Consider the following 12973-nt stretch of genomic DNA (forward strand, 5'->3'; position numbering starts at 1 on the left):
ACTGTATTAAAAAGTTAGAAAATGCATGTAGTATACATACTTCGACTGTTTTAAATAGGTAGAATATGCAGGAAGTGTACAGACACTGACTAAGGGTCTGGGTTTGGGCAGGCAATCTATAAATTTAAAGAAAAATTCTTATTTAAGTTTTTGAAACTTTTTCTAGTCTGATTTATTAGTGCTACATTTAAAATAGTTTATGGAAAAAAGTTTTTAACTGCAGTTCAATGGTCTATATGGGAACCCCATTTGCAAAATGCAATAAGTCATAGAAAAATTATTTTGAGAAAAAGTTGAAAAACTGTACTATTCGATATTTTTTTTCTATTTTTAGGACAAAAAAAACTTAATTTAATTGGTCTAATAAATTTAAATAGATGATAGATTTCAGTACATATAATGCGAAAATGAAATTAACATAAATGAAATTTTTATTTTGAGTTAATTCCATCAACTAAAAATTTTTAACTGATGGGCTCCTCATATGTGTGTGTGTATGTGTGTGCACGTGTATATATATATAAATATAAAAATATATATATATATATATATATATATATATATATATATATATATATATATATATATATATATATATATCAACGCACACGCACACAAAGATACAAACATTTTCAAAAAATACTTTTGAAACTATATCATTTTTTATTCCACTTTCAAAAAAATAATTAGTTAGCTTAGGTTAACTAAGAATAAATAAATAAAATATCTTATTAAAATAATATCAACTTATGGAGTAACTTTTAGAAAAAGTTTTTATCACTCATCCATTGCATAAATCATATCCCATAAACAAGAAACGTGTTTTTTATTGTCACTTTTTTTAAGAGAAAATGGAGTTAACTCATTGTTAATCATGAAAATTCCTTTTAGTTCATTGTCTGAACTTGAATAATCCCAACGCAGACCAAAAGTTGTACAAAATAAATTAAATGTCGCATAATCACGCTCTGTGTTGAGCTTTTTAATTAAAAAGTCATCTTCCTTTTTTTTTGTGATATCAAGATTTTCTTTTACGATCTTGTTCTTCTCCTTATTTTCTTTTAATACTAACTTTTCTTTACTAAGGGTATTCTGCAAATTACACTTTTCTTTACTCAAAAATTTGATTTTATTTTGAATCAAAAGTTCATTTGCCTTTTTATATTCTAGAAAATTATCCTCTGATTGAATATACTTATTTTCTTTGGATTGTAAAAGTTCATCAACTTTTTTGTTGATTTGTTTTTTTATTGTAATAAGCTCATCTATATTAGAAATCTCCGCAACTTCATAAATTGGTAACGGCGCTTCTAAGGCCTTGATGACCTTGTTTCTTCTACTTGTACTCATTTACATTGCTAAACAAATAAATTTATTAAGTTATAGTTAGAATTTTAAATATATAATAACCAACTTGTGACTTAACTTGAACAAGTCAAGTCACAAGTCACTAGCATCAAAATCAAAGTTGAAATTCCAAGTCATACTTGATATACATATACATGCATACATACATGCATACAAACATACATACATACATACAAGCGGTAGTGGTGTAGTGGTAGAGGGCTCGCTTCATAAGCGAGAGGTTCCAAGTTTGATCCCCACCACGTCCCTGGTAGTACCGTGCTCAACTTGTTTCTCTGCACAGCGGCCTTGTTCGGCAAGGTTTGTGTTTCGGAGTTATAGAGTCAAGAGAGGGTTATAACCACAATTAAGTAGCTTCCTCGTCTGTAGTGGCCTTCTGGGCCTTGGGGAAGTGAATTAACAAAATAAAACAAAAAACATACATACATCAATACATGCATACATACATGCATACATACATACATACATACATACATACATACATACATACATACATACATACATACATACATACATACATACATTACATACATACATACATACATACATACATACATACATACATACATACGTACGTACGTACGTACGTACGTGCGTACGTACATACATTCATACATAAGTACATACATACATACATACATACATACATACATACATACATACATACATACATACATACATACATACATACATACATGTAAAAAATGCAAAAAATGTACATACATCAACTGACTTAAACAGGAAAAACTTGCAAAGAGTGTACATACATCAACTGAAATAAATACGAAGAACATGTCACTACTCAAACTAAACTACTAGACTAGGGCTTTTTTATCTTTTCAATAAAATAAAATTTTCTAAAAAGCTTAAGTGCACATCAATGGTCAATATGAGCTTAATCTTATGGCAAATAATCTTATGGCAATTTATGCGATAAATTGAATCCATATGCTCAACTATAACATTGCTAATGTCTGAGTTTTGCAATCTGACCCTAAATGCCTAAAAAAAAAAATTTAATTATGTCAATTAAAAATATTTAATTATGTCAGCAAAATTATATAAAAATTTTAAAAATAATTAACATGAAAATGACATTTTTCAACTAAAAATATGAATTTTTACAAGATTTTTTCAATTATAATTATTTTTTCTGATGTTTTTTTAAATGATGATTATTTTTTAAATTTATATAATTTCGCTTTTTTTGAGATCCAACATGACATACTTTAAAAAAAAACTTTTTGAAGTAAATCATATATTGTGTGTGTATATATATATATATATATATATATATATATATATATATATATATATATATATATATATATATATACACACACAAAATTAATATAATATATATAATAAACAATTTAGTAGAAAAAGAAGTAATTAGTTGTCCATTAATTATGTCAGAGGAAGGATCGGGGAAGGGGGGAGGTCAAGAAAAGTTAATGTCAACATGTTACTACTTTAAATAAACTTAATTATTTACTCTTGTGGTTAATACAAGGGAGGGGGAGCGAATAAAAGGAAGGGTGGGAATTTAAGTCTAATAAAGATCTAATAAAGGCAGAGGGGGAGGGTGATAATGAAAGGGTTTGGGAGAATATTTTACAGAACACAAATAAAATGATTTTATTCTATTGTGGCTTGCTTTCAAATACATATTTTTTAATAGCTATTTTATCACTATTTTAATAGGATTTAATATGCTTATATAAGTTTTATAAGGGTCGACCATAAAGTAGGTACTCCAAAAATTTAATCCCCCCCCCCATCTCTTTCCTGTTGCCATGCTTACTTTTAAGTCCCCCCTCCCTCCCTAAAAAGTTTGTACCTTTATGAAATACACCCACCCACCCTCTTTTTTTTTTTTGATAATCAAAAAAAGTTTTAATTTAGAAAATATTGTATAATTTTTTTTAAATTAGAGTGTGCATCTTTTAAAGTTGATCATACTCTCCCATTCATTACTTTATTGAATGCTTTTTGCAAATCCCTCTTCCTCCTAATCTCCCTTAGATACTTTATACAACCCCAAAGCCCTTTTATATATGTAACCAATATTTATTTTGATTAAGTTAATTAAATATTATTTTGTAAGTTTAGTTGGCTGAGATGTTGAGAGGTTAATGCAAGCAATTCCATGTTGGGGACCCGAGATCGAATTGTAGTCAACTCATAATTAACTTTTTATTTAAAAAAAAATTTATGTTAATGACAAATCAAATAAAAAAACTTAGGGTGGACATTTTTTTGGTCACCCCTTTTTAATAAGTCCATAAAAAATGAGTCTTAGGCAAGATGAATAATATTAAAAACAAAGCAAAAACAGACTATTAACAATGATGATACAGTATGTTTTTTTTGTTTTTTTTTCAAAGTTGTTATTTATTCAAAAACATTTAGTTATTAACAAGTACTTGTTAATTGGGACAAATTAGAAAAACAAATATTACTAAGAAATTTTTTTTTATTAGTGCATACATATTTTTAAATAAAACACTCCCTCCCCCTCAGCTCTCTCCCATACTCTCTTGCCCCCACATGCGAGCTTGGTAAAGGATGAACCTCTGAGTAGACTATTTGAATCAATGTATACAAAAACGTTATAAGTCATTTTTTTTAATATTTGACTTTTTGATGAAAATTTGTTCTTTGAAGACAGTTCCACCATTGTATAGTAAAACATTCTAAATCAGACCTCTCCGTACATGTTAAATAGAGAGCTGAAATATTGTCTGTAAACTAAAAGGTTCTAGGTCAGTGACTTAAAAGGTTTTTGTTTGCAGCACTGAGAAAACCAGCTGTGTTCTGCTGGTAGCTTTCAGATGTTTTTAATCCAATTTTTGTTTTGTTTTGGTTACGAGTTTGAGGTTATTAGGGTTTATTTTATTATTCATGTAGTTTTCTCGCAGTGAACACAATGTTTCGATTTCAGATCTTTTTTATTCATTAAAAAAACTGCCTCTACAAAAATTCCTCATTCAACTTATACTTTAAAAAACACCTCAAATATGCTCATAAAAAAACGGTTTAGACTATACTTATATTTCCACAAGGAAACTACGTCAGTCAAATCCGCCGTACAGGGTTTCTCCCACGCAATTTAATAATTAAATTGCGTTATGAATTGTAATTATTACAATTCATCTCGTTGTTTTAATGAAAAAGACTTATAATGGATGAAGAACCTAGTACTAGCAGTGGAAGAAAGGTTAAAAATGAGGCTATGTGGAAAAGGAATGTTGTTAAAGAAGCTAGAGTGAAAGGTAAAGAGTACATTGACTACAAAGGAAGAATTGTACCTGCTACTACTGTTGGAACTGATTGCATGTGAGATTTGTATTGCAATTTCGATACCCAATTAGCCTTTTAATAATTTGTTTAGGCCTACCATAGCATACCATGCAACATGTTTTCATAAAAACATCTTAGACAAAACAAATCCAACACGCTCCATATTGTTCCATTTAATTGTCTGTAGGCCACTCATTGATGGGCTGATGGTCCAAACTTACAAGATGTCTCAAGTCGTCGATCGCACCGTCGAGTTTCAGCAAAATGTGTGCTACCCATTGGGTAATGTTCCAATAAAAAGAGTGAAACTGCAGGATATTAGGAAGCTAATGCAATATGATCCGGATGAGTTCAGTGGTTTTTATGATGAACTCATAAGCTGGCCAACAACCGACAAGACGAATGGCGGGGAAGAGAAACACGATAACCAGTGAGGTTTCTGACAAAGGCTTTGTAATTGGTCCTTTTATACATTGTGTGATTTAACATGTGTAATAGTTTGAACTACGATTTTTAATAGTTTTTGTACAAAAAATGAATAAATATATAAAAGACAAGCTTTTTGTTATTATCCTTAACAAATGTAAACAAAAAGGTTCTAAGTCAGACAACTTTAACTATGTATAACACATATATATATATCACAAATTTTGATATATATTTTAACAAATCTAATATTTAAAGATGTCAAAAAGCACCCAGAATTTTTTTTAAATTTATTAAAGTAATAATTTTGGGTTTAATAAGTTTTTTCTCTTTCCCCGAAAAAATAGTTTTTATGACTTGGAACGTTTTTGTATACATCGATTCATTTGTTATCACTACATTTTTTCTGGATAACGGTTGTTGAGCCACCACATATTTTGACTTGGTTGTCAAATTTTGTGAATTCTGATTCACACCCTAGGTTGGTGAGAGGTGCCAGTTTCAACTTTTTTTCAAGACCATTCATCATCCATGGAGATTATACGGTCATCCACCCCAGAAGATCCATTATTGGAAATATCCGAGTTCAGGATAGATTTTGGCACACAACTGAAACCAATCCTTTTGAATGTACGTAGATACTGCCAGCACTAACTTATTAGAATTTATGTAAACCACATCACTGAAAAACTGCATTATTAACTCTCTGTTCTATGAACTGCTTGGAAATATTCTTCCAAATCGGTTCGAAATAAATCCACAGAACCCACCAAGCTCATTCTTAGCATTTAGCCATTGTTTGTACTTATTGTTAGAAATAGTGATTTGCATAAGAGTGCAAATGCTGGTACTGGGAGAACTGAATGCTTTTTCGCCTGCCGAAAGATGTAGCAACTTATGAACACTGATTTTTTGTTCTGCATTTCTATATACTTTGTCTACAGCATGGTCCACACCCAAAATCACATGTGTGGATTATTTGATGATTTTCTGACTGCCTACATCTAAGCTTTCTAGTAACCTTGCGTTGTCTCCAGCTGAATTAGTCATGAAGAAGTCTATGAAATCAAGTATATCATCTACCATAAAATCAGCTAGAGCTGCTAAGCATTCAAGTCTAAACAAATACAACTCTGCTCCATCTGATCCAGAATGACTAGAATTTTCTGTGTAGCCAGTAGTGTCTGTTCTCCTTTGTTTAATTGGATCCATTATAGTTTTATCATTGGTTTTAATGTCATACATATGATGGCCCACTGCTTTGGTTTTGTCATCCAGTCCTACTGTGATGACTGAATCATCTTTATTGAGTATAAAATCGACAAACATGCTCAAGTTCAGAAACGCCATGTCTTAAAGATACACAATGCATCGTGGACTGAGAAATATGTAAGTCAAACTGCAGCATGTACGCTTTTGCTTGAGTACATAAGGACCAGAGCTGTCACAGACCGACTCCGAAATATTATTAGATTCTTCAAGGTCACTGGCAGTGGACCAGTTCTGTCCAAATACCATGTTCGCTGTAGTCACAATGATTCCAATGAGATCATTTCTGCTCACCTTGTAGTCCGCAATGCACTGAACTGTGCATTGTATTATCCATTTATGGACAGTGCAAACCTTCATTTTTGGAAGTAAGCAATGATCTGGTGCAGAGGAGCCCGCCGTTGAGGTAGATAGCAATTGAAAATCTGATTTTGCCTTATCACTACAGATGATAGATTGGATTTATCCAGATTCATGGTGAGAAGTTCGAATTCAGGATCAGAGTCACTGGAGAGCTGCAGTCAATATGTTTTGGTGATGCAGGATATATCAGTTTTTGTACAGTTTGGTGGTCATCAAGCCATTGTATTTTTTTCTCAGCTGATGAAAGTCTTAAGCACATTTGCGTCTTGCGAATTCAACTGCTACAGTTTTACTGGCAGCCTTGAGACAGAGTCTTCTATCCTGGTTTTGTGGTGCACAGATGAAGCATTCGACCTAACATGTGTGGTCCAGTCTGGAGTTTAGGCTGAGCGATGAATTTTTCCTGTTCACTGTAAACTTCATCAAAGAAGCATTTTGCAACACGATTGCTTCTTTCATTTACTGTGTTTGTTGAATCCATTGTAGTATATGTTTTCGATACGATGGTTTCTGGAACAGTAGCCATTGCTTTATACTAGTGCAGACATGACGACTGTCATCTGTACCCTATGTGCCTACGTGACTTGCCGCACGGCTCACTTGGTGAGAAGATAGATTTAGGAGAAAGTGGTGCAATAGCCAAAAAATGAGAAAAATAACACGTTTTTTTAAATTACTTGAACACCTTGACAGATACTGTAATCTAAGTGTGTTTTTTGAATTCCCCAGCCTGAAAAACATAATAAATTGTTTTTTTGTTGATAAGGGGTCAACCATAAAATACGCACTTATTTATTTTAACTTCAATAATTTGAAAAAAAAAAAATGAAAATAATTTCAAAGATTTATATTCACACAAAACATTTTGTAGTAAATAAATACATTCACTTAATAAAAATATTCATATAGCACAACTTTATTCTAATAAATAACAATATAAAAATAACCAAACAAAAAACAAACATGTTTAGAGCAAAATGAGCTCAAATGAAGTTTTTTTTTTCAGAAAAGAAAATCATTTTATGATTTTCTTTTCTGAAAAAAAAGTTTCAGAGAATTTTGTGCTGTATTTAAATAATGCAAATCAAAAAAAAATTTAGGCTTTTTAAATAACAATTTCAGTCTATCCTTATACTTGTGGAAATAAAATATGCAAGCCAATGAGTTATTGAAGATTTTTGTCTGGTGTAAAAACTTATATAAGGATACAATTTAATTTACTAACAGCAAATTTCACTCTCAAGAATTTTACATCTATTTTGAAAAAAGGAAAAAAAATTATTATGCTTGTAAAAGTTTAATTATTTATTAAAAATAGTTATTTATTTTTAATTAAAATTTTATATTATCTTATTCAGAAAAAAAATCTCTAAAGGAAAATTAAAAAAATTTGAAAAAAGTTTACTTAATAAAAAATTAACAACAAAAGAACAAACATAGTCAATCTATTTCATTACATCCTATATTTATATAAATACATCTAATATATATCAGCATTACAACGAAAGTTTGAAATTTTTTATCATCAGAATATGTTTTTTTTAAATAATCATTTAAATGTTATTTTTGTTGATACCGCATCCTTTTTTTTTTAAATGGTCCTGCTTGTACCACTATTTCCACTATTTCTTCCAAAATTATATTAGGGTTAAACAGCTAAAAGATATATCAAGCAGAATAATTTAAATATGAAATGAAAGTACTATTATGGTCGCTAAATACTATCATGGTTACTGCTCAAATATCACCTCTAGTTCCATTACCTAAAACTCAATCTCACTTGACTCATCATTCAACAAAGTTTCATTCTTTTACTGTATATGTCCATGCATGCTCTAAAATCTTTTGTTCATCTAGTTTTTTTCCCCACACTTCAACCCTTTGGAACTCTATCCCATCTTCATATTTTCCTGATTCATACAACCTTCAACTTTTTAAGTCTTCTGTCAACCATTTCCTTGCTCTATAACTCTATTTTATTTTTAGTAACTCCTAAGTTAATAATGGTTGCTTGCAGCCTTGTTAGGGGTGAATCAGAATAAAAAAAAAAAAAAATAAAAAATGGTAACACAAATCAAATACAAGTTGTATTATTAAGTATACATGGCACCCACACAGTTTTTTACAAAACTTTAATGTAATTTTAGATAAAATCACCATCTTTTTCAATAACACAGCCTATTAACATTTTAAAGTTAAATTTAAAAAATTTGTTTTGAAAACATTTCTCTCTTAATAATCAAGATTTGGACTTTTGCCAATCAACTCTATCCAAGTTTTAGACAGCTTTGATTGGGTCATGTAAATTTTGCTTGAAGACAAAATCGTCGGTATACAAGAGAAATACATTTCCATTTTGTTCAATTTTGGCAGTATGGTGTTATTTATACCACCATTTAGTATTTTCAACTCTCTATCATTTGATATACCACACAAATTTAATAAATCAATTATTAATGAGTTATCAAGATTTTTAATTTCAACTATTACACAAAAACATTATTTTAACTATTACGCAAAAACTTTTTTGTTCAATATCTCAAAATGATGGTTTTGGACTTATTGTATTTTCTTTTTTATACCGACAATATTTAAATGCCTCAATCCTAGAACATTTAAATAAATAGATAAATGAACAACAAGAGATGACTTTTTCAAGGCTCAAAAAAACTCTTTCATTCAGCATGCTGTGATGGTTGAAAAAGTTCTTTTAAGTCCTTTTGGCTAAAAAGTTAAATGAGAAATAATTGTACCAAAGTTATCTAAAGCAAGTTTTATTGCAATCTTTATAAGGTTAAATCAATATGCACCCTTTGTCTCCCCCAACCCCTTTTATTAGATATGGACTAAAAATCACCCCCCCCCCCATTAGATATTGATCTGAAATTAGATATTGATCTGAAATTTTCAGGACATGTTTTTGTCATATAAACATGAAAAAAGTTTCAGCAAGATCTGAAATAGTCTACAAGAAACCTCCTAAAAATTAATATTCGATCTCAACACTGATAACAAAGTATTTGATTAAACAGTTTAGTTAAGAGAAATTAACTATAAAATTGTTTTTCATTTTTACAAAGATTCAGCAACTTTTCTTATCAAAAAAATATCTCCTTCCTAAAAATATATCATCAAACATTGTATATAGATTTAACTGTACTAAAACTGATCTCTGCCAATCATTTCTTACTGATATATTAGAACAAAGTTTTTTTTATTAATCATTAAAAATCAACTAGAACTTTAATTTAATTTTAATGCAACAAGAATCTAAAATTAAAGTAAATAAAATAATTCAACCTTTTGGTACTTTTTAAGTATTTAAATTACTTGCAGCAAAACTTACATAAACATGTTTTTAATAATAATAATAATAATAAAATGTAAGCAAATAAAAAAATAATAACTAACAATAAAATTAGACAAAGAAAAAATTATTTCAAAACTAAGCCAGGTGGTTCTTTAGTTGAGATGAAGGCAACTTACAATACTTACTTAACTTAACTAAGCGAAAAAAAAATCTGATACAAATCTCTAATTTATTTTTGGGTAATTGTAAGAGAAGCTTGTCAACCCTGATATTTAAAACAGGTTAATGCCAGAAAGAACAACCAGTTTTATAAAATTGCTTAAACTTTTCCATCAAAGTATTATTTTAAAAATTTGTCCTAATCTCACAATTGTGGAACCATAGTGGTTAACAGTGCCGCATTTTTGGCTACAGCACCCATAAGCATATCAATATTTTAACCCTATAATTCTTAATAGAAGTTAAAACAATACATACCTAGAGTAAAAACTAATTATCTATTGTTTTTGTTAATTTATTAATTTAATAAAAAAATCCACAATAAAAGTAGTAATAAAAACAAGTGTTTTCCATTACGCAAAATAAATGCTTGAAATGCTACAAAATCCTTTGTTATTAGTAATATGATTGTTTTTGTTTATATCAATAACTAAATAAATAATTGTTATTCATAATGATAAGTTAATGGTTATATGATTTGTATCAGGGTTGTGCCAACAACTGTAATCAATACTTACTAAATGAAAAAGCCAACAAAACCATAACATAATTCCTGACACTACTTGACAATCTGATTGACATTGCCTATTTCAATGAAACATAATGAATAAATTATGCTTAGATGAGTTTTAAACTTTATGAAAATCCCGGAACTTTTTTTCAATGAAAATCACAGAAAATTTTTTTTTCAAAAAGTCTAGAAAATCCCCAGAAAATTTGCAGTAAACAAAGTGACAAAGATATGTAAGAAAATTCTGGAAAGTTGGTAAAGGTATAAAACCAGTAACTAAACCATCAAAATTATCAAAAAATCAAGTTACTAAAAACTACTGTATATAAAACAACCTGCAAAGTGTGATGATTCATTTACTTTTTAAATATAAAATGTCAGACAATGGTTCAGAAATCAATACCTTTTATTTTATAATTTTTTCATGTAAAACATTTATCAGCTTTTTTTTTTTATTTACATCAATTAACTTTTTACGAAAAGGAATTTATGATATTCAAAAAGTTAATTTAAATGAATTTAAAAAAAAGAAAAAAATTTTTGCAAAAATAATCTTGTGAAAACTTCAGTTTAGAAAACATAGGAAACATACCATATTTAAATGCAATGCAAATGTTGCCGTAATTAAGTACAAAACATTCTGAAATTTGCAGAAAACTAAAGAAGTTTTTAGTGAATTTCTGGAATTCTGGGAATTCCGGAAAAAACTTATCTATGATTATGATCCACTCTGACAAGAATCATAATTCATTCAACTTTGATCCACTCAAAAGTGAAAAACTTAGGATGGCAAACTAATGGAAGGTTTGACATCTCATGAACACATAGACTGTCTCCCAGTCCTAATATCAGGTTTTGAAGTAAAGCAGTTTTTGGGTGTTCTAAAACTTTCATTAGAAATAGATAAACCACCAGTATATGCAGATTTTAAGTATTTGGAAGAATGGGTTGAGCTTTCAGTTTTGTTTTTCCAAGATTATTTTGCTTCTGAAATTAGAATAAATGCCTGGACATCTATTGTGTTTTAGGCACAATATTATAATATGTCCCATATAAAATGCACCCAAGATGAGGCAGTTTTGTAGTCAATTTAAAGATGACTTCTTCAGAAGAAAAAGTTTTTTGTGATCACAATATGATAAAATTAGGTATGTAAAATGAAAATTTTTTTTGAATTTTTTAGATGAGAGCTTTAATTCAGTATTTTAAAAGTGAACAAATTATCAAAATTAAAGAATTCCACTAAAAGTTACGTCATTTTGAATACCGATTTTTTTGATATATGGATTTGTTGAAGAAACTGTGGTCAAAATAAAGTTTTTATGAACTAAAAATTTAATAACTTAGCCAAATCTTATCTAAATGCATATAACTTGGTATCAAAGGATAGGTGTATTAGTAACCCTAAAATTTTATTTAAATCTTTAGTCCTTCATAAGGGGTCGTCCATAAAGTACGTACGCCAAAAATTTTGAAATTTGACCCCCTCCCCCCGTTGCCATGCGTACTTTTATGTCCCCCCACCCCCCCACCCCCCTTAAAAGTACATACGTTTCTCAAATACCCCCCTCAAATATCTCCCCCCCCCCATCCCTCCTTTATTATTTTTTCTCAATAAAAAAGTTTATTTAAAAAAAAAAAAGACAGAGGGTATCTTAGATACTTTATACGACCCCAAAGCCCTTTGCGCATTTAAAAAACGTCTTTAAGTATATATGCAAATAATAATTTAAATAAATTTAAAATAATTCGAAGGTAAGTGTGTATTTGGGTGAGAGGTTAGTGCAGCGGGAATAGTTGACGGAGATTCAGGTTCGATTCCCGGTGAAATACATAAAAACCTTTTTTTCGTTTTAATAACGAATCAAATGTAAATAAACTATACTTAAGGTGGACGTTTTTTTCAGGCACCCCTATTTAGTAAGTAAAAAACGAGTCTTACGTGAGATCAGTAATATTGAAAACAAAGGGTAAAACCCAGTGGGAGGGGGCAACAGCAAATTTTGTGCCCTTTTGCTAATTTAAGAAGTTTTTTATTTTAGCAAAACCTAGCGGTCAAATTTGGAAGATTTTGAGACGCCATTGACACGTTTTTTTTGGGGGGGACTCCGTTCCATCAACAACCGCTCTCAGGTCTTACACAGGGCCAGTATATAAGGGGTGGCATGTGTGCATGGGCCCCCTCAGGATTTTTTGATGTTCCA

The 12973-nt window shown here is 29.8% G+C and overlaps 1 long non-coding RNA gene across 1 annotated transcript in view; it reads right to left on the minus strand.

The window, feature by feature from the left end:
• Nucleotides 1-1051: 1051 nt before the first annotated feature.
• Nucleotides 1052-12973, minus strand: part of LOC136088645 (uncharacterized) — an 18848-nt gene continuing 6926 nt past the window's right edge. The window contains exon 3 of the long non-coding RNA XR_010642352.1: nt 1052-1358. This is a non-coding gene — a long non-coding RNA (uncharacterized LOC136088645). The remainder of the gene's footprint in view (nt 1359-12973) is intronic.

This window comes from Hydra vulgaris, chromosome 12, assembly GCF_038396675.1.
Source record: "Hydra vulgaris chromosome 12, alternate assembly HydraT2T_AEP".
In the NCBI taxonomy this organism is placed as follows: domain Eukaryota; kingdom Metazoa; phylum Cnidaria; class Hydrozoa; order Anthoathecata; family Hydridae; genus Hydra; species Hydra vulgaris.